At 41.5% G+C, this 27,957-nt stretch overlaps 1 pseudogene; it reads right to left on the bottom strand.

Annotated features, from left to right (window-relative positions):
• Positions 1–4,282: 4,282 nt before the first annotated feature.
• LOC116912458 lies at positions 4,283–5,122 on the bottom strand (annotated as a pseudogene).
• Positions 5,123–27,957: the final 22,835 nt, after the last annotated feature.

The following is a 27,957-nucleotide window of genomic DNA, read 5'->3' as shown; positions in this document are numbered from 1 at the left end:
GTCCTGTTCTTATAGGAAAGTGTCTGATTCATTTTACTGTGTCCTGAAATGTGTGTGAAAATGACAATTTTGATCATAAAAGCTTTAAAATGTAGGAGTTAATGAGGACTTGTAGGAGAGCAGGAAGCTAGGAAGAGCAGGTACTGGGTGAGAGCTCTGCTCTGGTAGATTTCCCTGGACTCAGTAATTTCATGCCAATGGGTGTCAATCTGAACACCTAGACAGGTGGCCTAAATGAGAGGGAAGCTTTGACATTTCGCTGTTAATTTATCTTACAATGTGGGCTGTCATGTATTATACATGAGGTAAATAAAAATGATGGACTAATTATGAGGATGCGCTCTGCCTTCCAATTACTCTTGGATTATGTGTTTAATATTATGAAGTATTCTAATTACAGGGGGATTTATTGCTGCAGAAATCTTAACTTGAGGAATCCCAACTTCCTTTGCAGGGCAACTCGATGTGTTCTGTTTTTCTGCTAAATAAATGAACACCCTAGACTTTCCAACTCAAATTGGTAATTTTTTTTGTAGTTGAACCATATTTTAGGCTTATATTTTTGACAACCTATTTCACAGTTGGCTGGCCTTAACCCCCTCCCAATATGGGATTCTAGAACACTCTCAAAAAGTAGATCCATATTTGTTGTCATAAAAGGGCAAATTCGTCATTTCTTTAAAAGATTACTTTTCTTTATTTCAAGTTCTGTAACTTGTTTTGGTCTATTAACTTTATCATATTTCTTTCAAGAACATTTTTGTTAAAAGAAGGATGGATCAACACAGAAAATGGTTTAGCCTTATCCACATCCACGAGTCTGGTTAAGAATTCGGTGTGAATTAAAACAAAACAAAATGTCAGCAACCAAGTTATTTCAAACTCAAGGTAATGTCCCTGGGTGGAACAGGATAAGAGTTGAAAGCTAGAAAATTGCTTGGCTCTGTGTTTAAAGATGTGATGAAATACAAACTTTTTAGAGCCATATTCTAATTTAATCTAATTGTGCAAACAAGCAATATCTTTCTTAACTTTATAAAAATGGAGATTTTTTATTAAAAATCGATTTTGTAAGAAGTTTATTTGCTTTTTAAGCTCAAGGTAATTATCATCTAACCCAGAACTCACACATTTTGCTCTGCTCTTTTGCAAGTAACAAGCTTCATACAGTGAAGCAAACAGCTCTAATGTAATAACACGAAGAAAGTGCTGTGGGTTTTATGGTTTGAGCATTATATCCATGAGTAGCGATATCGTTTTTATATGCTTGTGTCTAATCCCATTCCAAAAAAGTCATCAGAGACAGCTTATGTGGATACATAAACCAGAACGGGCAGATTCTGCATAAGTTATTAAACAGGATGAGGTAACCATAGAAATAGAAAGTTAGAATGTACAGAAATTTTTAAGGATAAAAAGAAGTTTCAGAGCCCTGCCTTTCTTGGTAACTCGATTGGCAGGAAAACAGGACCAATTTTATAGATAAATTATCCTCACAGGACAAATTTCTTGTGGGACAAATTCTCCTGTTCCTTAGAGTAAACAAATCTTTTCTTTTTATGATAATTAAGTTGTTTTTATTAGTATATTGCTGTGATAGAAACCTGATGTATTAGTCTATTAATATAAACATATATGGAAATGTCTTAATATGAGTTTTATTGTTATGTATTAATAATTAGGTGGTTAGTTAGTTAGTTAGTTAGTTAGTTAGTTAGAAAACCAAAGCTTGGATGTTTCAGAGTGGCAAATACTTACTTTCTCTACTCTGTATTACCTAAGGTCCTTTTAGTCCAAGTGGTTTTCCTGGGCATAAAGGACCTATGCTGGTCTGAGCTAGCATTTCTGAAATCACTTAAGTACCCAGAGTACTCTCTTATCCTTCAAGGAGGTCAACCTACGTTCCTTTCCATGGGGGCAGAAAGGTTCACAGATGCAAGACAGCAAGTGCCAATGTCAAACACTTCCGTGATGCTGTGTGTTTCCTAGTCTCTGATTGGTCACTAGGACAATGCGCAATATTAATAGCTAACCCAGATTAAAAAACTCTGTCCTTCTTGTGACCATTCTTTGTGTCTATCATTCTACATTACTCTTGAAGCTTAATTGAAATTGCATAAAGGAATATTGTATCTGCTGTCTCCTCACTGAACCACTGAATACACCCTTCCGTAGAGATGGCTCTTTGGTAATCAGTGATATTCCTAGACTCAGTGGGTGGAGAGCCCCCTGGGTAGAGGGTGCTTGAGGGACTTTTCAGGATACACTTATGCTTTTTCTAGGCCTGCAAGCCAGCAGTATGAGTATATTAACATTCTGTATCCAGGCTAAAATATGTTTGCTCTGTGACTTGGCAGCTGTGACCTTATCATAACCTCTGATGCATAGGATTCTCGGTATGGAAACTTGAACCCTGTACAATTTACAAGCAACTGTGGACTCTCACAGCTCAAGTGACCTATATCCTCTGAAGCCTGCTGCTCTGTCTTTCTAGGTACCTGGCCTCTGGTCTTGGCAGCCATGTTGCCTTTGCTAGTTGACTGCCCCACCACAGCAAGTACCAACATCAAAACTTCCTATGTTGAATGTTCTCTACTGCGTTGCAGAGAGCTTATTTATCTCTTGTCTGTGTGAGGCATCATCGGACATGTCTGCCATGCGGGGCTTATGTACAGCTTCTAGAAAGGCTGATCGGGCCTGGTGCGACACAGAGTTTCCATTTCATAATCCCTCTTTAACCATAGAGAATGACTTTTCTGTGTAACATGCCTTGTTTAACCTAAGTATGGTTCCCAAACACAGCATGGAATTAAAATGAAAAGAAGAGAAAAATGGGAAAACTTAGAGACAAGGAGACATCTTGAGTAGAGGGACAGAGAGCCGCAATCAGAAGAATGGGATTGAAGGCAAGGCAAAGGTCATTTCTCTCCTGTTTCTGTTCAAGGCAGAAGTGAGGGATGAAGAGTTTGCCCACTGAAGGGATCAAGTCCATACAGAGTGGCCATACCTTAGTGACAAGGGTCTGCCCTGGCATATACTCTTCTGCCAGGTTCTGGCAATTGTTTTGGTTTCTTTCTAGAATGAAATTAACAACCTGAATCCCTGTGATCCAGAGATTTCAATTCAAGGGAAATGATCTAAGGAAAACTAAAATAGAAGTCCACAATGAAGGCCTATCCAGGGTCATCTGTAGAGGCTTTGTTGTCATAAGCCTAAAGAGGAAATCGTCCTGTGACCACCAGTAGGACTATGGAGGGAAAACATGGTAGGCTGGGCATGCAGCTCAGTAGCTCATTGCTTACTCAGTGGACCTAAGACCTTAGGTCCCATCTTCACTCCTGGGAAACAAACAAACAATAGACAAAGATGAGGCATAGTAACACACAGAAATATAGTTATTAAAAATAGATAGGCTGCTAGTACATACACCAACATTGGTGAATCTCACATTTGTCTAAACATCTATCCATTTGTAGTCTCTTTGTCCATCTATTCTGCTAACTTTTCTGGTAGATTTCAAAGTTAACTAGAAGCATCATTACACTTCTGCCTAAACACATGCATAGTCACCAATTATTTCCAATCATTCATAGATATGTGAAGTAAACATTATGAAAAAATCCACCTAAGAAAATTCCATTTGAAATTCCAGAAAAGGTAAAAGTGAAGGTTGGAAAACTATTGGCGATGTTGATTTCTGCCAAGGACTTCCAGATGAAGACCAAGTCATGCAGGAGAGGAAGACATTTCTGAGGGATACCATGGTGCTCTAGGGTCTTTGTGTTCAAAGATAATATATTTTATTGCATAATGATTTTAATCAAAGCAACAGAGCCTACAAGAAGTAAGCCAAAGGTCAACAAATATCCCAACTCAAAATTCCAGCATTTTCACATGCTATAATTTACTATCACGTTCAATCTCTAAGTATAAAGCACACTCTGGGGCCACACATTCATATAGTTAGAAGACTATAGAACATGAAGAGCAGAAACCTGGTCTCCAGGAGGCTAAGACACCAACTAAACACTGGTCTGTGTGTGTGTGTGTGTGTGTGTGTGTGTGTGTGTGTGTGTGTGTGTGTGTGTGCGCATGCGCACACAAATTAGGAGGCTCTATGGTAGGAAAAAATTCTGAATAGATTATTTTAGGTGTTTACTTGACACTAGAATACGACTATCACAGAACATTTCCTTCCATCACAAAAATTCCATTCACAGAGATTTATGCTCTTCCGGAATGACAATCAAGAAACACTTTTCTTCCCGAGTGCCAATTCTTCTTAAGAAGTATCATTCCCTTCACTGAGCTGCCTGAGCTCTTCCCCACACTGCTCACTCATTTCATGCAAATTCTGCTGATGTGCAGGCTGAATGGACTTTTCTGACAAAGGATCATTTTCAGCCAGCCTCTGCAGCACCATCCTGAAAGTTTCATAGTCTCCTTGGTACAGTTGTTCAACCTCCTTGGTTCTCTTTATGGTATTGCCTTGAGGTTATGGGTTATTGGATCATCAGTTGACTCGGCGCCATCTGTTCTGTTTGACCCAGGTTCTTGTGGCTGAGCACAAGAACTCTGTGACTCCAACCGCACACTCAGACATTTCAGGTAAATCGCTTTCATCTGCCATCTCTGTTTTCCATAGCCCGCTTGCTTGAAGCTTCAGGAAGTTTCTTTTCCTTGACCCTGCTGAGTTTGCTTTAACTCTTTGGATGAAGGAACTGCTGAAGAACTCGAGGAGTGTGTGTTTCTCAGTGCTTTCAAAGACTAGCCAGGTTTCATTTTACCTTCTGGATTTTCTTTATGGTGCTGCGAGCATGTTTGGATTTCCTTTAAAGTGACCCATGGGAAGAATGGTGTTTGCTTCATTTTGGAAAGTGCCTTCTGCTGGCTCCAGATCTGTTGTATGGGAAATCTTTTGACTTACACTTGATTTTCTGAGGAGAAAAAAAGAGGCCCCTTTATGAGAAGACTGGTCTCCATAATGTGAAGTAGAAAAACAGTTCCTTCTAAAGTCATCTTTTATCCCCCTACACTCATGCTGGCTTACAGAAAGACTATTTCTTGTTTTCCTTAGGCCAAATTCATCATCACTGATGACATTCTTCATCATAAGGTCCATTGGACCACATCTCAACTCTTCTGTAGACTGGTCTTGTGTGGTGACCAAAGATAGCAGGGATATAGCACTGAAGTTTTGGCTGCACACAGACAGTAAGTCCCAGCAGTCCTTTTATGGGCCCTGAAACATTCAAAATTCAAAATTTACCAGCATTCTCAATAGGCTAGACTCTAGATGGCATGGGCTTCACTGCGGGTTCATGGCTCCAGGCTAGGATGCTGGTGTGTAGGCTGCCATGGCAGTAGGTAGAGGTCTGGTACTTATGTGTTCACCACTAGTACTGGGAACCTCTGGGTTACTGCCACCCTCCAGGACCCCCACAGAAGTTCTGGTATCTTAATACATTTTCATATTAGCATATGTAGCATAATTGTACATTAGTAAATGTGTCAACATCTCCAAATGTATATTCTTGATGTATTTTATGGTATTTAATATCTTATATAACAGTATAAGAAAACATAACTAATAAATATGCTGAAATGTTTAGGGCACCCTACAGAGATAAGTAATTTACTTTGCAATATATCCATATACTAAGACTGTTGGGTTGATGGATCCATATGTGTTCGAAAGAGGCAGCTTGGAATATTAACAGTGGTGACTGGGTTACAGGTGTTTAAGTTTCTTTTCCTACTCTGTGATAAAATAGTCTAGCCAAAGCAATTTGGCAGGGAAAGGTTTATTTTAGCTAACGATTCAGGCTACAGTCTATAATAGGCACATCAACACAGCTGGTCATAATTGGTCAAAAGAAGAGAACAATAAATGCATACATTCTTGTGTTCAACTCACTTTCTCCACTTACAGCAGCCCAGGGAATGATCCTTCAAGGTTTTGGGAGATGTCTCAGTTAGCTTGCTTGCTACACAAGTATGCTAACCTGTATTCAGAAAAACATGGGCATGACGATGCAGGCCTAGAAGTTCACACATGATAAGGCAAGAGTAAGGAGGTTCCCTGGAAATTGTTGACCAACTACTCTAATAAATCAGTAAATTCTGGGTTGAGTAATACACTGTCTGAAAAACAAACAAACAAACAGACAGACAAATTAAAAAGTAGAGAATGATTGGGGAAGATACCAAATATTGATCTCTGGTCTCCATAGGCACAAATATGTCCACACATGTTCACGTATACTAACATAAACATACATTTGCTAGCACACATAGACATGTGAATATGTACCCACATGTATAATAGAGACAGAAAAAGGGAGATAAAGAGGGAGACAGACAGACAGACAGACAGACAGACACACACACACACAGATCACACATCTTCATGGGAGTAAAAGAGGCCATAAATATAATTTGTGATTATGTCAGATGATGATATTTGGAATTTAAAATATAAAGCCAAAGAAGTTGACAAGAAGTCTCAGAATAGAGAGATTAGAGGTCTGCGAAAGATTCACAGGTAAGTGATGTTTAGGTAAGAGCTTGCAAGCTGTGAAGAGGTAAGCTGTGTGGAGCATCAAGAGCAGAGGCCCTTGGTTGAAGCTTGCTTACCATGTTAATGGAATAAGAAATGTAGTCTTACTTGAAGCAAGTACTAAGACATAAAGCTGAAATGAGACAGGCTATGGGAGATAAAGACAACCTCCTCCTTTCAGTAAAATAGGAACACAACAGAGCATTCTGGATAAAGACAAGAATGCTAAAAATGACATTGTTTGAAAGGGTTAAGAACTACACTGATTATTTGTAAGGACACCAATTTTTAAGGGATAGATAGTTTGGAAGCAGAGTGGGTGGCTATGGGCCTTTGTTTCATCTGACTTGGATTAGAAAACAGACTTGGCCACATTAAACATCCTGGACTCATCCAAGCTGAGTCAAGGGGTGTTTACTTTAGAGATGAATGGAGGATCAGAAAGAAAGAAATCCAAGACATCACCCCAAAATTTATGGTGCCGCACCTGGAATGAGAGGGTGTTTGTGCTGGCTGTCAGGAATCTGAAATTGAACGGGTTGGGTCTAGCATCCTAGCTCTCACCTAGCTAATTAAAGTGGGAAGTTTAAGAGGTACAACTAAGTTGGAAAAGTATTGGAAGTCAAGGGTGAGTGCTGGTTGGTGGGTATAATTAGGGGAATTGCCTTATGGGGGTGCTATTTAAAGCACTGAAGTTGAAAGATCACCTACTGAGAGAGACTGCAGGAGAGGTAAGATGAGCAGAACGACAGCCAGGTGGGAGGGACCAGGAAGGAACAGCCAGAAACTGAACAGATATAAAGGAGGAGGTGGTAGGGAGTGTGTCAAATGAAACTGCTCCAACAGCAGGCAAAAAGCAACCCTGTGCACAACTCAGTCACAACACAGCAGAGCACCCATCTTAGTGTAGACTTTGCCCATCTTAGCCATCGCTTCCACATACAGACACCCCTGGGAAGACCATGGTCATTGCTTCCACATACAGGATACCCCTGGGGAAGACCATGGACACCTCAGGGGAAGGCCATCATTGACAACCCTAGGGAAGATCAGAGTCATTGCTTCCATATACAGGCCCTAAGGAAGACAATGACAATCCTAAGGAGCCAAAACATGGGAACAACATATTTAGTGAGAAGCTGCCTAAATCACTTCGTTGGATTGACTTGGCCTGTTGGGTTACAAGGTTCTGCATAGCAGGAAGAGGCTAGGGGGAACACGAATGATTGACTCAGCAAATAAATAGATGAGTAAATGAAGCTCCATTTTCTTTAGACATCTGAACATGTAATAAGTAATTAAGTGACCTCACCTCATTAATAAATAGTCACACTTTGAAAGGCTTAATTCTAATCCACTTGACTAAATTACAATTTTCATTTAAAAATATAATTAACAGTATAGATGTGAATTTCGAATGCATACTGACTACAAAGGAGATGGATAGTTTGCCACAGTGCAGAGGGCACTGAATGTATATACAACACACACCAGTGTGGGACAGTTCTGGGCCTTTGATAACATTTCTTAATTCAAGCCATTCCATTGTAAGGTTGCTTTGTTTTGTTTTGAGACAAAGCCCTATGTAACTCAGGTTGGCCTGGAATATGGTATGCAACCAAGGATGACCTTGATCTCCTAATCTTCCTGTCCTGTGGGATTACAGGCATGAACAGCCACATCTGCAATGTATAGTCCTGGAGTTGAACCCAGGCCTTAGTGCACCCTAGGAAAGTATTTTACCAACCTCTTTTCTCAGCCTTAATTGCAGTTGTAAAGTTTTATTTTATATCTTGATTTTTGTTTGTGAAGATGCTTCCATTCACTGACAAACTCATGGTATGCTTGTTTCTCTCAAAGGTTGCCCTGGTGCTTGATGCTCAAAGAGATATGTTGACAAACCAAGTGATAAACATATTTCTTTTTAATGTATTTTTTGTTTGTCTTAGATTTACTTTTTCATGAATGTTTTATCTGCATGTATGCCTATGTACATGTGTATGTTTGATGCCTCAGGAGGTCAGAAGAGGTTGTCTGATACCCTCAAACTGGGATTACAGGTAGTTGTGAGGTACTATATAGGTACTGGCACTCAAACCCAGGTCCTCTTTAAGAACAATAAGGCCTCTTATACTCAGGGCCATCTCTCCAGCCCTACAAGCAGGCTTCTTAAGACAGTAAAGAGAAACTTAGGAAGAGCTATTTAGTTAAAGTTCTATCTAGTGAATAGAACATCCTTTTTATGCAGCATGCAATTAGAGTCTCCATATTATTCGTGGTGGACAGACATGATGTCTCTGAGGAGAGTATCTTAGGCTCTTTGTAGAGTGCTCTCTTGAAACAGTGCCTCAAAGTAAGGAGGTTCTGGGATGGCTACCATTTACCAGTTCGGCAATGGCAAGATGGCTCATAGACTAGATCCTCTGTCTAGTTTTCTTTTAGCATTATATCCATAATCTTAACTTTATAATATGCGGTGACTTTCTTATGAACTCTGTAGAACCTTTCAGTTACAAGATATTGACTGATATATTTGTGAAGAGACTTAGACATGACCATTATTTGTGAAGGATTTGTCTCTTCACAATGCTGGTCATACCAAAAGGGTTGTGTGACTGACTATACACCAGAGGCAGAGAAATCGATCGTGACAAAGTACAACAGTGTGTGTGTGTGTGTGTGTGTGTGTGTGTGTGTGTGTGTGTGTGTGTAAAGGGAGATGACTTCCTAGCTACAGTTAATTTTTGCAGGCCCACTGTACTGTTGTCTTAATTAGGGCCTCTATTGTTGTGAAGAGACACTGTGACCACAGCAACTTTTATAAAGGTAGACATTTAATTGCAACTCCACTGGGACTTGCTTATAGTTTGGAGGTTAAGTCCATTCTTATCATGGCAGAAAGCATGCAGGTAGACATGGTACTAGACAGTAGCTGAGAGTTCTACGTCTGTATCAGCAAGCAGCAGGAAGGGAGAATGACCCTGGGAGTGGCTTGAACATCTGAAACATCAAAGGCCATCCCCTGTGACCCATTTCTTTTGGCAAGGCCACACCTCTTAATAGTGCCACTTGCTGAGTCTATGGAGGCCATTTTTATTCAAATCACCACAATCATCTTCAAATTTTGTAGGACACTTGAGTGAGTGAGTGTGTGTGTGTGTGTGTGTGTGTGTGTGTGTACGCTCCAATTTTGTGTGTTGGCCACTAATTCAAAATTTGTAAGAATTGGCTTGAGAAGACATTTTTCTTGACCTAACCCCCCCCAACCTTGATATTTCTCATCTTTCTAATTTTGCCTTTCCCAGAATGCCTTGCATTTGTAGAGTCATATAGTATGTAGCCTTTTCAGACTGGCTTTCTTCACTTAATAGTGTACATTTACATTTCCTTCAGGTCTTTCTGTGGCTCCATGGATAATTTCTTTTAACTGCTAAACAGTATTTCGCTGTCTTAATGTTACCGGAGTTAATGTACCCATTCATCAACTGAAGATTATCATGGTTGATTCTACATTTTGGCTGCTGCTGTGAATAAAACTGCTACAAACTTTTTAAATTTCAGATCCAATAAAGGAGTGAGATCCTCCTGCATCCCCAAAGGGGCACTGTTTGAGGTTCATTCCTGAAGGGTAATTTCACTGACCCAATATTCTCTTTAGACCAGGCATTTACAAGCACCTTGCCATTTTCTGAGCTAAATGGCTAGCAGTATATATAATATTTTATTTTAATCTGCTTTTCATTGCTAGGGACTGGAAAGTCTGCTAAGAATGAAGACTGGTTTCCTCTCACCTGCATTATCCATAGAAGTTTGAAAGATCCTGATGTGGGTGACATCCTATTCATTTTTCACAGGCTTTGTTGAAAACACACTTTTGTGTGGTATGAGGCATAGATATTCAGAATTGTTCTGTAGTCATGGTCATTTAGAAATCTATGGGACTAAAACCCTGCACAGAATCTAGGGTGTGCTTCCTTGTCTTCTGGGAGTGCAGCTCCTACCTACTAGGAATAAATAATCCGAATATATGCATGCATGTACATGTGACAGAGGCATGGAGAGAGAAAGGCACAGAAAGAATGAGAGAGCGTGGCTACAGAACTGTATAAGGGATGTTTTGTTGTGCCTGTGAGATCCCACATCCAGAGAAATCCAGAAAATGACATAGGAACACACTGGTGTGCTGACTACTGGCATCTTCCTGTTCATTTCAGAGCTCACCTCCATTTCCAGATCTGTGAAATGGATCAAGGACCTTTAAAGGCTCTCTGTCCTCAGCGGGCACCATGCCCAGCTTTGCAGTATCTAAAGAAATGGTTGGCTCCCAAATCTGACGTACTGATCTGGTTCCTCCTCGAAGCCTCTTTACCACCTGATCCACAGAGCACATGGCTTGATTGTGACTACATGTGCATAGCAGAGAGCAGTCACCAGGCTTCCAGGGGTGGCCTACTTCAGCTTGACTCTCAATCCTAGTAGATTATTTTTCATGAAACACCTTATAATGAACAACTTTTCTTGAGATGCTAAGTGATGGGTTTCTGGAAAGTTCCAAAGGAGGAATTTCCATCAAGGCTTACCAGGCTGCTGCTCGGTATACCATGGTTGTGCCCTCTCCAAGATGCAGGGGCACAAATATTAATAAGTTTCAGAGTTCTCTGCTTATCAACCATTCTGTTATTACCCCCCAAATTACCTTCTATAGTAATACACCTCTGTTCTAGTTTTCCTCTGGCTGAAATTACTTTGAGCTACTTTGAAACAGTGTTTTACTTTCCACCCAAACTCAAATGATTTCTCTAGGGACCTAAGGCTTGTGCCCAGGTTCAGGTCCACTATATTCACATATCTGAAAACACAGATGTCCTCAGAAACTACCTTCTTGAGTGGCAATCTATTGATATATAGAGCAGGTACTGACTTCAAGCTGACCATATTATTTCTTATGATATTTAAAACTTGAACTGGGTCAATATAAACCCTTGATATTAAGGTTATAATAGTGGATATGATTGTATAGATTCACTACTACTCACTGAAAAGGGTGATGAAAGTAAGCATATTAGTGGCAACTATAATAAACCTGAACACAGGGAGAAGGAGGTGAGAGGCTATGCCTTAAAATTAAAATCAAGAATATAAATACCACAGGCCTGGGTTCCAGCCTCGTGGGAAAGAACAGACTACAAGAAGTAAGCTCATATACCAATACAGAAGAATGAAGAGAGGAGGAGAGGGTACATTGGTAGATTCTTATTTCTCCCTCCTACTTTTTCCCTGCCTATTTCTTTTCTTCTCAGTAAAAGTTTTATGCTCCAATAAACTCCATTTTGCATAAACTTGTTCAATTTGAGTCTCTTGCTTGTAACCAGAATGTCCAATAAAAGGTCACCATGGGTGGAGTGATCAGAGAAATTAGAGAGAGCTGAACAAGGGGAGGTGTTTGTTTTAGGGGACCAAGAGGAGAGGCAGAAAGACACAGCAGTGACAATGTAAAGATAGCTGGGTGTGGCATACTGACATATACGGCATCTGTGGAGACTGGCTCCCAAAGCAGGGCAGTTCAGAGCAGGGACTTTGAAATCAGATGCACTTGGGTCTAAGTCTGATCAATCCTATTAGTAGGCTCATGTCCTGAGCCCGGGTCTCTGAGGTACAGGTAGTGGTTAGAGGTCTGAATGAAACAAGCTATTTAAAACATTAGATTATCTGACACAGTGATGGAAGTGATATTAATGATGCTAGGTGTGGTTACTGATGGTTATGGAAAAAAACTCATTGTTTATTAATTCCAAATTAATAATTGGTAATACTTATACCAGGGCTTATACAAATGACTAAGCACAGCGTCATCCATCAGAAAGAAAGCAAATGATCTCCAGACATCAGGAATGGCTCTCCAAGAACATGCTTTTCCAGACAGATTCCTTGTCCCTTCTCATGTTTCTATAAGGCAAAAGAAGTAGGGACATGCTATTGGTATGGTATGTTCTTCTAAGTCATTGGATAAAGGAACCATAACACCTAACTTGAACATCTCAGCCAGAGTAAAAGCCTAGATTTCTGAACATGTAGGTCTGAGCTATAGAAAGCCTTTCTCTGTGCTGCCATGGAATTTCTGTGTTTGCATTTTGTTTTGTTGTTAGGAAGCCAACCCACATTCTCCTTCCTTTGACTTCTGAGGAACTTTCTGTCTTCCTTTAGATGTTTTCTCCTCTCTGACACCAACCCACTGTTTTCCACGCTGCTCTTCAAACAAAGTAATTTCTTAATGCTTCAGCTCCTTTTCTTCAGAACCCTTTTGGGCCACGACCCTTCTGAAATATGGAACTCTTGGAACTGGTTATACTATTTCTGATGTTTTCATATTTGTGAGATTACAAAAGGACTGATCCTCAGGATGCATTAATATTTGGAATCTTTTGATTTTAGTGCTCAGATCATAATAAAGGGGGTACATTGCACTGCTGACTCATTTTGAACTTGAGAAGAACAAAATAGTTTTTTTTCTGATTTTAATCTGATTCTAAACTTCTAGCTGTGCTATTATTGTTGATCCAAAAATAATTTTAAAAAAATGCCTTGTGCTCTCAGATTTGCCATTATCCTCCTTGCTGTTTAGCCTGGCAAAAAAATCTACATTTTGTTACCAGTGATGTCTCTCAGGACTCTATTTCCTCTCTAGTTTGTGTCTGTATCATCCCACCCATACCATGAGCCACTAGAAAAGCATTAAATAGGACAGAAGCAGCTATAGAATCTGAAGTGTGCCCAACAATCCCCTTCCACCTTGGTCGAGTTTCCTTCATTGTAACTCTCTCGGCAACAGATCAACTCACTGAGAATGGTGTTTTCATGCTGGTCCCCTGCCATCCCTTTACATGGCCATCATGAAAGAGTTTAGCGTTGTGAGAGAAGCCTTCATTCGGAACTTTGGATTCATGGTTTTTCAGAGAAACAGAATCAGCAAATGCTGTGGGGTTTGTCTCGGTACCGTCTCCATCTCTCTGAAGAGAAAGAGAGCTGTGGACCTCTAGCTTGTTTTCATATGGAAGACGTCTAATGTGTCTTAGGCTGGTCAGATTACCTGTGTAGCTGAAGGTAATCTTGAACTCAGTCCTTCTGATTCTACCTTCAGAGTGGGATAGGCCTACACTATCATGCTATGCTATGTGGTTTTGAACGTTGAACTTGGGCCTATGTGCATGATAGACATGTATTCTACTGGCCACATTACACCACTAATATATGTTTATATCTGTCAAGAGAGCCATTTGTAGAGAATTGGTTCATATGAGTCTTGAGGCTTGGTAACAGAATCTGGGAGAGACAGATAAGGTAGAGACCTAGGGCAGAGCTTCTGTTTGGCAAAGGCAACCTCCAATAGAATGTCCTCTCTTGGGGGAAAGTACTCAGTTCTCTTTGGGCCTTTCAGCTCACTGGATGAGCCCTTCCACCTTCCACCTTACTTTATGCAAAGTAATTTACTTACTGAATGTCTGTCAGTGATAAATGCTAGTCAAAAGGTTACTTTCCTAAAAACATTTAGAATGGTGTTTGGGTAGTCATGTGGATTGGATGTATGTGTTGTCACTGCAATCCCCAAGGTAATAGTATTTAGGGGTGTGGCCTTTGCTGGGTAATTAGATTTCATGATTTTATAAGAAGAGGAAGAGACTCTCTCTCCCCCTCCCCATCTTTCCTCCTTTGCTCCCTTTTTCTTTTCTTTCTCCCCCAATTCCCTTCTATTTACCAAATTAGGACTCAACTAGAGGAATGCTTTCCTCATGCCAAGTGTAGGGTCCTCAGCAGAACTGGACACGCTAGAATCCTGATCTTGGGATTTCCAGCCTCAGAAACTGTGAGCAATATCCTCCTGATCTATAAAATGTTGTGCTGATTAAGATGGTGGCCCAAACAAGGTGACACATGGTTGAGGATAGGTACATGGAACCTACCATGAAGGTTTGTCAAGCAGAAAGGGACAGCTCATAGTCATTTCAAAGGCACTGTGGTGAGCAGGGAGCAGGCCTGGACTATTTCAAGTCCAAGTTATGCATCCTGGACTAGAAGTGGCATCTGCCCTCAGAAAGGGGACATTTTGAATTAGTCACTAACTCTATCATGATGTTTTGATCAACAGTGAGCTATATATGACATTTGTTCTGAGGTTATGATAAAACAAAAAGAGCCTACCTAGTGTCATCATAATAGCTTCCATTACTTGTGTGTTTGTGGTGAAGCTGGTGCAAATGGACATAGTCTTCACCTCGAGTTCAGGAACAACCCATTCAGCTCTGTATACTGTGTGACACTTGGAAGTGATCAGCGCTCACTGTTACTGGTTTATAAGCACACAGCATCAGACTCTATCATTTTGTCAGAGTGTATGCCTCCCACCTATAAAAAGGGTGCTTTGAATTAGTGTGCCTGTCTCATCGCAGTGGCCGCAGCTGATACATCTCATGGTTGCCACGTCTCTGTCTGTTTTAATATTATGCCTGAGGAGTGGTAGGCTGCTCCATTCTATGCACATGCCCGATAGCCCAGTGTGTGATAGACGACACCATAGATGGTGGCGTAAATACAGGCTGTGATGTATTACAATGGTGACACCTAAGGCCACGTTTCCTGTAGCCACAGTCATGTAGCAGATTATGCCTATCCACCTGCAGTGTACTCTTGAACATCTTTTTATTTGTTCAAAGTTAATATAAACAAGTTGCTGTCATTTAAAAGAGATTTTCTTATCTTATTTTTTATTAATGCATATTATATATTGGTGGAGGTCAGTGTGATGCTCCAATACCTTGTATACAGCACAACCTTGTACTCCCAAGAGTACAACCTTTTCCTATCCACCCTCTGCCCCTCTCCCCTTCCTGCTTCTAGCCATTTCCCTTAAGGCTACCTCCATTAGATAATATGCAGTACTTGTCTCTCTATGTCTGGCTCCTTTTACTAAAACGATGCCTTTCAGCCCTATCCATTTTGATGCAAATGGCATGGTTTCACTGAAAAAATACTCCTTTGTGTGTATGCACCAAAATTCTGACCTTATATGTGGTTTCTAATTCTGCGTCTGCTTCTTGGTGTATGGGATGATACTCATTTCCTTATCTGTAGCATTGGTGAATGTATGTTGGGTTGTAACACAGAGATCCAGATGAGGTAAGATATATTCCTGGCTGCACTGGTGCCTGACACTGGGGTTATATGCCAAATGGCAGCTTGGGTGATGACGTATGTTCTGCTGATTTGTAGTAATATCTGTTCACTGTAAACACAATCTCGCTGCATGGTCTTTGTCTCACACATTCATCGTTTACTTGGCTAAATTGAAGATTCCATTTGGAAATGTTGGAAGATCTAAAGAACTGTATAAGCTGCTTTCCAAATGTATGCGTGTATGTGTACGTATGTGTATATGTGTGTATGTGTATGTATGTGTGTATGTGTGTGTATGTGTATGTGTGTGTATGTATGTGTATGTGTGTGTGTTTATGTATGTGTATGTGTGTGTATGTGTATGTTTATGTATGTGTATGTGTGTGTATGTGTATATATGTGTGTATGTGTATATATGTGTGTATGTGTATATGTGTGTATGTATGTGTATGTGTTTATGTATGTGTATGCATATGTATGTGTACGTATGTGTATATGTGTGTACGTGTATATGTGTGTATGTGTATGTATGTGTATATGTTTATGTATGTGTATGTGTGTGTATGTGTGTGTATGTGTGTGTGTTTATGTATGTGTATGTGTGTGTATGTGTATATGTGTGTTTATGTATGTGTATGTGTTTGTGTGTGTGTGTGTGTGTGTGAGAGAGAGAGAGAGAGAGAGAGAGAGAGAGAGAGAGAGAGAGAGGGAGAGAGAGAGTTGAAATTCTTTGTCTGGATTAAGCAAAGACATTCAGAGTCAGGGGACAGAGAGATGGGCCCAAGAGCTCCCATCGCCTGAAGCACACAGCTGGCAAGCATAATCCTACATCCACGCTGAGGTCCCTTTTGAGGCTCACATGCAGACTGTCCTATTTTATCAAAACAGTGAGTTCTAGGGAGGCACCAAACAGACGACAGCTGAGCAGCCTTCCTGAACAGAGCAGAACACATGGTCACACACAATATTTGTAAATAAATTAGCGAGGATGAACAATTCAGGATTGGGATGGAAATGGAACAAGACTCCCTTCCCTTAATTGAAAGGAGTTGGCTGACAAAAGAGAAAGCCTGGTTTACTTTCGTGGGGGAAGGACTTGGAACGAGGTAGCCTGTCTCTGCTTTCTATTCTGTGCCTGATTAAACTTTCGAAGAGACAATGGTTTTAGTTTGGCTGCCCTGTCCAGAAAGAGCTAATTCTTAGCATAAATTAACGGCAAATGATTAGGGCATAAGAAAGCATCTCGTATGATGGAGTTCTAAAAAAATTCAGTCTGGAAAAAAAATAGCTGACGGTGAAGGAGACAGTTCTGTAGATAAACTCCTCTCCTTGCAAGCATAAAGATTGGAGTTTGAGTGCCTGGACCCATATTTTCAAAAAAATGTGGTATGGTAGTGTGTGCTTTTAATCTCCAACCTGAGATGATAGGGATGAATAGATCCTTGAGTGTCTCTGGCCAGTAAGCCTAGCCCAATCTCTGAGCTCTGGGCCAGTAGTGAGAGATTTTACCTCAGAAAATAAGGTTATCCACTGGCCTATAGAAATACAAATACCATGTGCACTTAGACACACACACACACACACACACACACACACACACCCATTATCTGTGAATATGATTCCTCTAGTGCCAGTCACTCTGAGTCTAAGAGACTACTGTAAATTAAAAGTATTTTTCCTAATAAAGCATATAACAGAGCATCCTTACTGTCCTTCTGATTGTCTTTCCTCTTCCCTTCTCTGCCAAGGTTGTCTGACAGTCACATTGGTGACCCGTGTGCACTTGACAGAAAGTCGCTCAGGCACAGGCCTGGCGTGAGGAAGGTTGTCTTCTCAGTAACTCCCCTGTCCCCTTGTTATCTTCTCTCCCTCACCTGACATCAGGCCTGTGGACAGGAAGGAAGGGATGAGGGGAGGAAAGCAGAAAAGGGAGACTAGACTGAGAGACAGACAGAAAGTGGGAGGGAGGGAGGGGGGGAAGATAAAAGGCAAAGCCAGAAGAGGATTAGTGCTATACAGACAAGCAGGAATAAAAAGGAAACAGAGGGAGGTCTTGGTGGTGTCCTGGCTTTTTGGCTGCTGTCCACTGAGCAAGATTGATTCTATGATAACTTATCAAGGGTAGAAAGAACCTCGCGCTTTGGATGAGATTTCTGCTTCTGTCGCCTTAATCGGATCTCAGCTCCGAGGCCCTCCATTGACTCAATTCCCTCTAAGCCATAGATAATAGAATCTCAGCTTCAGAAAAAGCCTTTGAGGTTGTCCAGTTCATGTTGTAGGGAGAGGAACTAAAGCCCTGCAAGAGGATGACTCGGCCAAGGTCATCCAGCCAGCTGTGGCTGCAGCTGCACCAGAAGCTACGACCCCAGCCCCCGGTGTGGAGCTGGGCACTTTTGTCACTGCTGCAGGCACAGGCTTGGCCCACTGCTCACCGTTCTCATTATCTCTGCTTTGATGTCACTTGGAGCTTTCCAGAAAATGTGATCAGACAAATGCCAGTTGGCTCGTGTATTAATTTCCTCTTCTTATGCCTTTCCAGGAGGCTGAAGAAACAGGCCGTCCTATGAATTCTAAACACCTTGGCGAAGTATAAAAGTTCTCCCCAATCCTCCTCCTCCACAGTGCTCCAAGGGTTCATGCTTCAGTGACCCTAATCCACTCTCTGTCCTTTGCAAACGTTCTAGTCTGTTTTTTTGCATCCTCCTAAGTACCGTCCCTTTTGTCCTAAAATAAAACCGGAATAACAATGGTAGCAACTGGAATGGATTGTTTGCATATAATGCCTCTAACAATTATTAATTGTAAGTCACCAAGATTGATTACCTAGTGACTATGTTCTGAACAAGCAGGGGTATTAAGAAACCACAAAGCAGCCAGCCACTGCTTCTGGGACTGAAGGGCAGAGTTAACTGTGGTGTTCTGGGAATATGATCAGGCATCAGTTAGGGGTCAGAGAGGGAAATAGACCATGCTAGGTGTGTCAAGCAGGGCAAGGATTAAAACAAAAGGTGGACTGGTGCATGTAAAAATCGGGGGCTGAACAGAAAGACCATGGGCATTTTCTGCTGCATTTTGGTCCCTGCTAAAGTTGCAGGACAGTTGCTAGTAGCAAGAACAGGAAATTCTAGAGGCCAAGCTGAAACCCACACATGTACCCACCTCTGTGAGTGAGCACTAAAATATCCCTCTGTGTTTTCTGTCATGGACGCTCTTATTGGTGTCCTATGGACTAAAAACTTGCTGACAAAGAATTCTTGGAAATGTGATTCCTAAGTCTTTCTTTCTTTTTAAAAAAGATTTGTTTATTTGTTGTGTGTATATGAGTATGAGTACACTGTATCTGTCTTAGATACACAGGTTCCCATTACAGATGGTTGTGAGCCAACATGCCATTAATGGGGCTTGAACTCAGGACCTCTGGAAAAACAGTTAGGGCTCTTAACCACTGAGCCATCTCTCCTGCCCAAACTTTCCTTCTTGAGATACAAGGGATAGGACTGAAGACAAAAGGTGATGCCAGACTGGATGGAACCCAGATTATGTTAGTGTCCTTTTATTGTGCTGAGGGACACCAGAGACAAATTACATTTGAGGGCTTACATCTCAGCTTTAAGTAAACGGGAACCTTTCCTTATTAAATGAAGGGAAATGTCTCCCTCTAATCACTATAGCATGCAAGGTATCATGACTCAAATAAAGAAAGGGTACCAAACACAACACATATAAAACACAAAGGCATTAAGGGCTGCAACCGTTCTGTATCATATGGTAGCATTAGAGGTCAATACACTTTTTCTCTAAACACTTCAGACGTCGTGGGCTATCCATTCCTGCTTGCAGCTGTTTCAGTGTCCTATGGTCATGAAGAAGTGTGTCTGTGTTCTGACACATCTTTATTTACCATAGGAGCGGGCTCGTTTAGCTCTGAAGACCATATCTTTTTGATCCCTTGTCTAAACACCAAGGCAAAGAGCGGCAAGACACCAAAGCAAACCATAAACAAACAAAAACAACAAAACAGCAGACTTATTCTCTTAAATATGTATTTCATATATTCAGTAGACTCGTCTGGAACAATATAATGTGAGAAACTCTGGAGAAGATGGAGATACATAGTCAGCAAGAACGTTTGCTTCGCTGTTTTAAAGGTTGGGAAGGGTGATATGGGCAATTCTTCACCTTCTGTGAGGGAGTGAAGTCTCGCAAACTATATAGTTGCCTGCCCGTTTAATATGTGCAGTACCTGGTCCATAGAACTCTTATCATAGAGTCTGAATCTAGGTCTTCCCCCTAAGAACAATTTTATATCCATGTCCTCATTATCAAATCTTTTAATTGCAAGTGACAGAAACCCAATGCAATAGCATCATGCCAATGAGAGGATGACACAGCTCTTCTGACTGATAGTACCACGGGTGTTCCTGGTTCCGTGTCAAGTTGGCAGTTAGGGTGCTTTAATGTCAAAAATAATCAGTGTTTCTCTATCCCTCAACTCTGTGTCTGTCTTCATTCTCACTTGCTTCCTTGGGAGAGTTCTGGGTATGATATCTCTTTAAACCCGGAAGGAAGACATGCTTCTCTCCTTTCAGCTATAGCACAGTCCCAGTGAATTCTGGTTGCCTTAAGCCAGGTCGTGTAACTACAATGCAGAGCAAATGGCTCTGGAGGGAGGGTACTGTAATTGCTGCAGTCAAAATGATCCCTCATAGATGGAATCGATTCAGTCCCCAACTGTGTGGACCGAGAGTAAAGGAAGAAGCATAAATCCTAAAAGGGAAATCAAAACGTTGTTCTCAAACTTTATGTTAGTCAGCTTTCAGTGTACTATAACAAAATTCCCGATACAGTCAGCTTATAAAGAAAAAAGATCCACTTCAATTCACAGTTTTAATCTGCCACTTTGGCTCTTCAATAAGGCAAGGTACAGCAGGCACACGTGGTAAAACCAACCCACTTATTTCTTCATCCAGAGACAAAAGGCTGAAGAGAATAACTACAGCTTCACAATCCCTTTCAGGAATACAGCACCAAATAACATTGCGATTTCCTACTAGGCCCCACTTCTAACAGATCCCCCGTCTTCTCGATAGCTCCATCCTGGGGAACCAAAGCTCTAACACATGGGGAACAAGATCTAAACAGTAGCACAGTGAAGTGCAGGTTAGGCAGATAAAACCCGCAAGTTTGCGAGTGTGCCAGTTGGTCTTCCTCTCACTGAGTTCCAGGTTACTGCACATATGCTTAAGTACAGGTGCCAGAGGAAGTAGAGTATGTCGCGGTTGCTCAGCCGAGCATCTTAATGGCGCTCTAAGTAATGGAACTACCTCAGCCATAGGCATACCACTGGAGAGAGATCAGTAAATAAGGCTGGGCAACCAAATGGAGCTTACTTAATTGGGGTGAGCAGAACATACTTTCCTGAGGTATTTCTCGGCGTGGTTTGTTGAATGAGATGGAGGGTATCCTTTCTTAAGTCAGCGTCATATGATCATGTATTTTTTTTTCTTCTCTTCCTTTTTAGTTCTCATAGCAACAGTTAATCTCTCTCTCTCTTTCTCTCTCTCTGTCTCTGTCTCTCTGTCTCTTTCTATCTCTGTCTCTCTCTGTCTCTGTCTCTCTCTGTCTCTGTCTCTGTCTCTCTGTCTCTTTCTCTCTCTCTGTCTCTCTGTCTCTCTCTCTCTCTCTTTGTCTCTCTGTCTCTCTCTCTGTCTTTGTCTCTCTGTCTCTGTCTCTGTCTCTCTCTGTCTGTCTCTCTGTCTCTGTCTCTCTTTCTCTCTCTCTCTCTCTCTTTGTCTCTCTGTCTCTCTCTGTCTCTCTGTCTCTCTGTCTTTCTGTCTCTCTCTCCCTCTCTCCCTCTCTCTCTCTCTCTCTCTCTGTCTCTGTCTCTCACATACACACACACACATGGTGCATAGGTTTGGAAAGAGGGTCTATTGCGTCCTTTCTCAGAGACGGTGGTGGCACCTGACTTTTTCCTCTTAACTTACTCACTGAAGTAGGTGAAGACTTCGAAGCTTTTAAGAGCAAAGAGCCCGTAGATTTCATTTCACCAAGGTTGCAAACTTACTGGTTTCCTCATGCCTGAAACAGACCCTAGCCTATCTACCGTGACTATATAATTTATGTGTGGCTACAAGGACCACTGTGAGAGCAGGCAGTGACCTTTTAGATTACTGCCTAAGCCTTCATTAAGAAGAGCATCCAAAATGACAGCCATGCCTCTAAGGAAACCCAGCATTCCACACTGGTAGCCCAAGCAGTGAAAATTGACTTGGCGTGGGATTCTCCTCTCCCGGGCCCCCATGCTGGGAGCCAGGGGCACAAGACAGTGGGTTGGCAGATTCCAATCACTTAGGAGCTTTCCTTCCTGACTCTGCTTTGTAAGAATGCATCTAGTTAAATCCATAGGGTCATTGCCTGCGGCTTTCAAAACACGAGGTTTTATGAAGGAATTCGGACCTGGAATCCAAGGTTCAGAGCCCAGACCTTCAAACAGATTAATCGCCATGGGGAGCAACAGAAGAGCTTCCCAACTTTAGCTTCATCCTGTGCCCTAGCAACCATGGGCCCCTATTCAACAGACCCAGGTCTGCTGTATACTCTGTTGGACAGAGTGCTAGGCAGGGAGCCAAAGAACTGGGACAGACTCATTTCAGCTCTGCTACTGGCTCCCCGTGTTCCCCCTTGAGCAGGTTCTTAACTGTTCTGTCTGCTTTTGCAGCTTATTAAGTTAAGAGGAGGACAATAATACACCAAGACACATAATTCCAGGATAGGGCAAGTGAGGGAACAGGTGGATGTGTGTTTTGTGGGAAGGCAGGAGTGGGGTGTCTAGAAGGCAAGTAAATCATTTGCCATGGAGAATGTATTTTGTTTTGTCTGGTGGATAAAATAAGTGACTGTTTGCTGGTGTGACATTTGCTTTCTTATGAGGTGAGGAAAAAAAGAATAATAGGCAGACTGAGAGATAAATAGAACTGAGGAACAAATTAGGAATTGATTGTGTGTCTCGTGAGTTCAGTACAGTGACCCATAAGAAATTCCAGAGACATATATTTAAATTTAAAACTTTATATTTTTTTCCAATTTGAAAATCATATCCCCCATGAGCAGTAACTAGACAAAGGGTCTGTCAAATCAGCAAAATAATGAATTTGAAACAGCAGTCAGAAAGCAGTTTTAATGAGCAGGTTGACCATCCTGCGTGCCAGGTGAGGAACCCGCAAAGATTTGTGTGGTTTGGTAATGATATCTAGCATTTATTAAATGCTTTTGGTATGGGTTCTCCTTTCTGCTCAGGAATCAGCATTTCTTCCTGACAATAGCTGCAGAAAGCATAGTGTTTATGGAGCCTCATGTTTCTAGTTTGGAAAATGGAGGTCCATGTACAGTGGTTATCTAGGCAACCCAGGTCATGTTGAGATAGAGTTTAAACTCAGAGGTTGGTTGATTCTAAATGGAGTACTAGCCTCTTCCATTTCTGCCTAGGATTACTCTGTCCAGCCAGTGCTATCGAAAGAGACCAGACTGCCTAGAACTAAACAGGTCACCTACAAAGAGATGCCAAGCCAAGGCAGGATCCTCAGACTAGAAATCAAGGACACTATGCGTCCATTCACATTTAAGTTTCAGATAAACAGTGATAGCTAATGGTAAGTGTAGCCCTTGAACAATTTGGGAGCAGTTTGGGAAATTCTGTTACTAATTTGAAAATGTATCTGGTTGACCAGCATTTCACCTCACAGCTTACAACCTGCTTCCTGGTCACCGGAAGGCAGACTTCTCTCCATAAATCTTAGCCAGTTCATACCATAAAGAACCACATCTGCATACAGCAAACACAGAGGTGTATGCCAGCAGCAAACCACTGAATTGAGAATAGGACCCTCATTGAAGGAATCAGAGAAAGAACTGGAAGAGCTTGAAGGGGCTCGAGACCCCATATGTACAACAATGCCAAGCAACCAGAGCTTCCAGGGACTAAGCCACTACCTAAAGACTATACATGGACTGACCCTGGACTCTGACCTCATAGGTAGCAATGAATATCCTAGTAAGAGCACCAGTGGAAGGGGAAGCCCTGGGTCCTGCTAAGACTGAACCCCCAGTGAACTAGACTGTTGGGGGGAGGCGGCAAGGGGGGAGGATGGGGAGGAACACCCATAAAGAAGGGGGGGGGAGGGGGATGTTTGCCCGGAAACCGGGAAAGGGAATAACACTCGAAATGTAAATAAGAAATATTCAAGTTAATAAAAAAAAAAAAAAGAACCACATCTGCAAAGTGACTTCCTTCTTATAACCCATCACTCAGTTTCTGCCTTTGACTGAAACTGATGTTAAAGATACTTTCTTACCCACTGAATGAAATCTAAGTGCCTTAAACTTTTACTATAGACATGGGTGACTGAACACGAGAGAGACTCGAGTACCAGGAAAGAAGTGACACCCATGTATGAATGGACTGTTAGACTTTGGGAGGAATTCAGAGGCAATTTCCACTCAGTAGGCATAAGAATAGTAACTCTGTACCCTTCAACTGCCTGGAAATCAGAGAGAGAGAGAGAGAGAGAGAGAGAGAGAGAGAGAGAGAGAGAGAGAGAGAGAGAGAGAGAGAGAGAAAGAGAGAGAGAGAGAGAGAGAGAGAGAGAGAAAGAGAGAGAGATACACACAGAGACATATACAACACACATACACACAGAGGGCAAGAGAGATAGAGACAGAGGCAGAAACAGAAACAGAATGACAGAGACAGACTGACAGATGGACAGACATAGGATTGAAAATCATTTTCGAAGCCCCAACCTTTATCCACCTACATTTCCACCTATAGCATCTATTTACCTCCTCTGCTTAGAGGTTAAAGTCATTCACCTGTTTTAGGACAGCAGCTCCCTGGAAGATAAAACAGAATTTAATGCCAAGTCTTAAACGCCATTGAGTTCGGCGTTTTAATGTTTTAATGTTGCTTATGCAGATTCCCAACAATTCTCCTATGTCTTACGTATGGCGATGGCCATGAGTAAAGCACTAATAATAGCGATAAGAAGAGAGTACATGCATCACGCTACCTTTCTCTGAGTATTGAAAGGGCAAATGGTGCGAACCCCCAGCATGAGGAAGGATGTGCAAGGGGCTGACATTCAGAAGCAGAGCATTTATAACGACCCAAAAGCAGACATAGAAACACCCATTGTCTGGGAGTCTGATGCACTTTGATCGTGAGTATCTCTTACACCAAGGAAACCAGAAAAACACCTTCAGGTTATTAAGCTTGAACTCCCATTTGCCTGCCCTGGTGTAAGTTGGATTTTAAATACAGAGGATCTGTCCGTTCAGCAGAGTGCCTCTTTCTGAGTAGACGCACGGTTGAAATTGTTCAGCAGAGGAAGCTGTTGTGAAATGTTGTATGAAGCATGCTCTTTTGTTTGGTTGGTTTGGTTTTGGTATCAGTGAATTAAATAAGTTGGCGTGGGACTCTAAAATGCTGCAGTGTGAGAAGGTATTGGGAGACCTATGAAATACATCTTCGACATCCTTTGTCTAGGCTCAAAACCCAACCTCTGATTTTTAAATGGTCCGTGGCATACTTAAAGAGGGTGTCTTCTACCATGAAAAGTGACATTTGGCCCAGAGAGAAAATGTGTCTCAGATTACTTTCCTGTTGCTAACCTTGAAAAAAAGGCTGCTGGCGAGTGGCTATTGGAGAGCTAGGATATGGGCTTACAAATGCTAAAACCAGTTATGGATTTCAATCTGGCCAGTGACAATTTATCTTCTTGTTCCTTTTATCCTCACCCAAGCCATTAGGTAATCAAGTTTAGACTATTCACATATGCATTTTCAATATTTATCTTCAGGCCATTTAAACCAAGGTGCATTTCCGTGATTAAAAGCGGCTCAATAAGGAGGGTTATGAAAAAATGACTATAAAAGAAGAAAATTGGAGAGATAAGCTAAATAAACGAAACCAATTAGAAAACAGACCTCACAAAGAGATGAAAATACATGTAATTTTGTGGAAGAAATAGATAATGTTAGTTAAAGGTTTATAAAGTGCTTGGGGGGGAGATGAGAGTCAGCCATTTAAATGTGAGGCAGGGACGAGCTGGCAATCAGTGGAGTTGATGGAGTGGGGGAATAAATTATCCCAGATTCAAGGCTTTAAATGGGGTTTCAATAGTGTTTTGAGGCAGAATGTCAGAAGACCAGCATTGGTGAATTACGGAGATCAAGAGGGGAGGTAATGAATACGCTCAAGGAGTCCGCGAGAGGGAAAGGATGAGAATGGTTTCTACGAGATGGAAATGGGTCTGAGCGTTAATGAGTAGCTTACTGTGACTGAAATATGAATATTCAGCAGGAATACAAGATTGTCAGATTAAGTAGTTAAGAAATGATAGGAATCAAACAGGAAATAGAAAAGAGAGCAGACAGAAAATGAGGTGTGGACTTCATTTCTGATTTCTTTTTTAATATTAACACTCCTGATTACATATTGAGGAGCTTTGAAAGTAAAAATAAGAAAGAAAGAAGGTAGTGTCGAAGGAAGAAGAAGTTATGATTCCTTTCTGAAAAACAACAACAAAAATGAAATCATATTTAATAATTCTTAGTCTTCCAGGAAGGGATTGCAAATTATCATTTAACATACCCATTTCTTTCTTTTCTTATTGTATTCAAGGACCATAAACTGAGATAATTTGTAGGGTTTTCTTTTCTCATTTATAACCGTGTCTATGTTGGATCAATTTTTTCTCACTATTACCATGTTTATGACTTTCATCTCTCTCCCACAATGTTTCGAGGCCAAGGGGCTGGCCAGTCTCTGTACGTCATTCCCATTGGAGAAAAAGCACATGTCCTTAGTGGCTTTGCCTGTTTTACTATTATGCAGAGGCGATTGGAGATGCAAAATAGAGTCCTATGTTAGGGGTGGGAGACCCAGATGTAGAGTGAAAGTTAAATTCAGAAATAAGCACTCTGAGTAGAAGACTAGGACAATATTAAGGGATGAGAACCAATTCAAGCAAATGTCTGACCGCTGGGGAGGTCAGGTTGACCACAAGGGAAGAAAGACGTTTCAAGTTGAAAATTGACCGTTAGCTCCTGCCTCATTTCGCCTGACAAGGGCTATCCACATACTTAACACAAATGGATGTTTTTCTTCTTCTTGGGCAGGCAAATCCATTACATAAATTTTCTAAAAAGAGGCTGTCTTCTGGCAGTGATAGCTATGGAGTGCTTTCTGCCTTGTTAAGATGAATCATCTTGGGCTTCTGTCCGTGAACTTGAATTTGACCTTACTCCTCCCAAGAACTTTCTAAGGCAACGCAGAGTCCACCACTATAGAGCCAAGATGGATTGAACAGTTGAGGGAAGCTGAGAAGTTCATCTGGTAGACCTGTCAGTTGAGATATCTACTCCCATGCTTTATTTATTTATTTACTTTTTCCATGAAAGTTTAGCTGCTCTTCAATGGCGATCACAGCTGAGAGACACAAAATAGATGGTGGCATTTCATGCAGACTTTCGTGCGATTAACAGTTGAGTCCCATGGGTGCTGGTGCATTTGCTCTCCTGACATTGGTTCCCTAAGAGACTCATTGGCAGAATGCAGAAATTATTTTCCTCTCTCCCTGAATGACCACTGGAATCAGGTCCCTCCTACTGGGCATTGGTAAAGCCACCTTCCCCCTCTGAAGCCGTTCCCCAACAGCTGCATGATCCCAGGTCTCCATTTGTGTTCTCCTATTGCAAAACAAATGGTGGCGCTTTGCTTTTTTTTTTTTTTTTGTATGAAGTAGTAATCTGTGTTACTGAGCCCTGATCGTTCTTTTTAGCACCAGCAAGATGGATCTCCTCCTAGCTGAAGTGTTAATGTGGCACTTCCTGGAATCAGAGAGCCCATCACAAAGAGCCAGAGATGGCCCGTGCACTTCAAAACTCTAAAAATCATTTTCAGTGACCTCCAAGGTGATTGAGGCCCTTGAGCCCATCAGATGGGCAGCACTTATTTCAATGGAAAACAACTGAGAAGTGAGTTTATAAGCATGAGTTCTTCAGGGCAGGGGGTGGGGATAACGAAAGAAAGCAAGCACATTTCATGGTGCCTGGTTAAGGCTTTGGATCCTGGGGAAAGGATTTGAACGGTCTAGTGCCTCCTATAAATTGAAATTCTGTCTGGATTTGCTTGAGTCTGGGTTTGCAAAAGGTTGGGGTATTTGCTTCCT

The sequence above is a fragment of the Rattus rattus genome, chromosome 1 (assembly GCF_011064425.1).
Source record: "Rattus rattus isolate New Zealand chromosome 1, Rrattus_CSIRO_v1, whole genome shotgun sequence".
Taxonomy (NCBI): Eukaryota; Metazoa; Chordata; class Mammalia; order Rodentia; family Muridae; genus Rattus; species Rattus rattus.
Note: the sequence above shows the minus strand (reverse complement) of the source record. Positions and strands in the feature narration are given on the sequence as shown.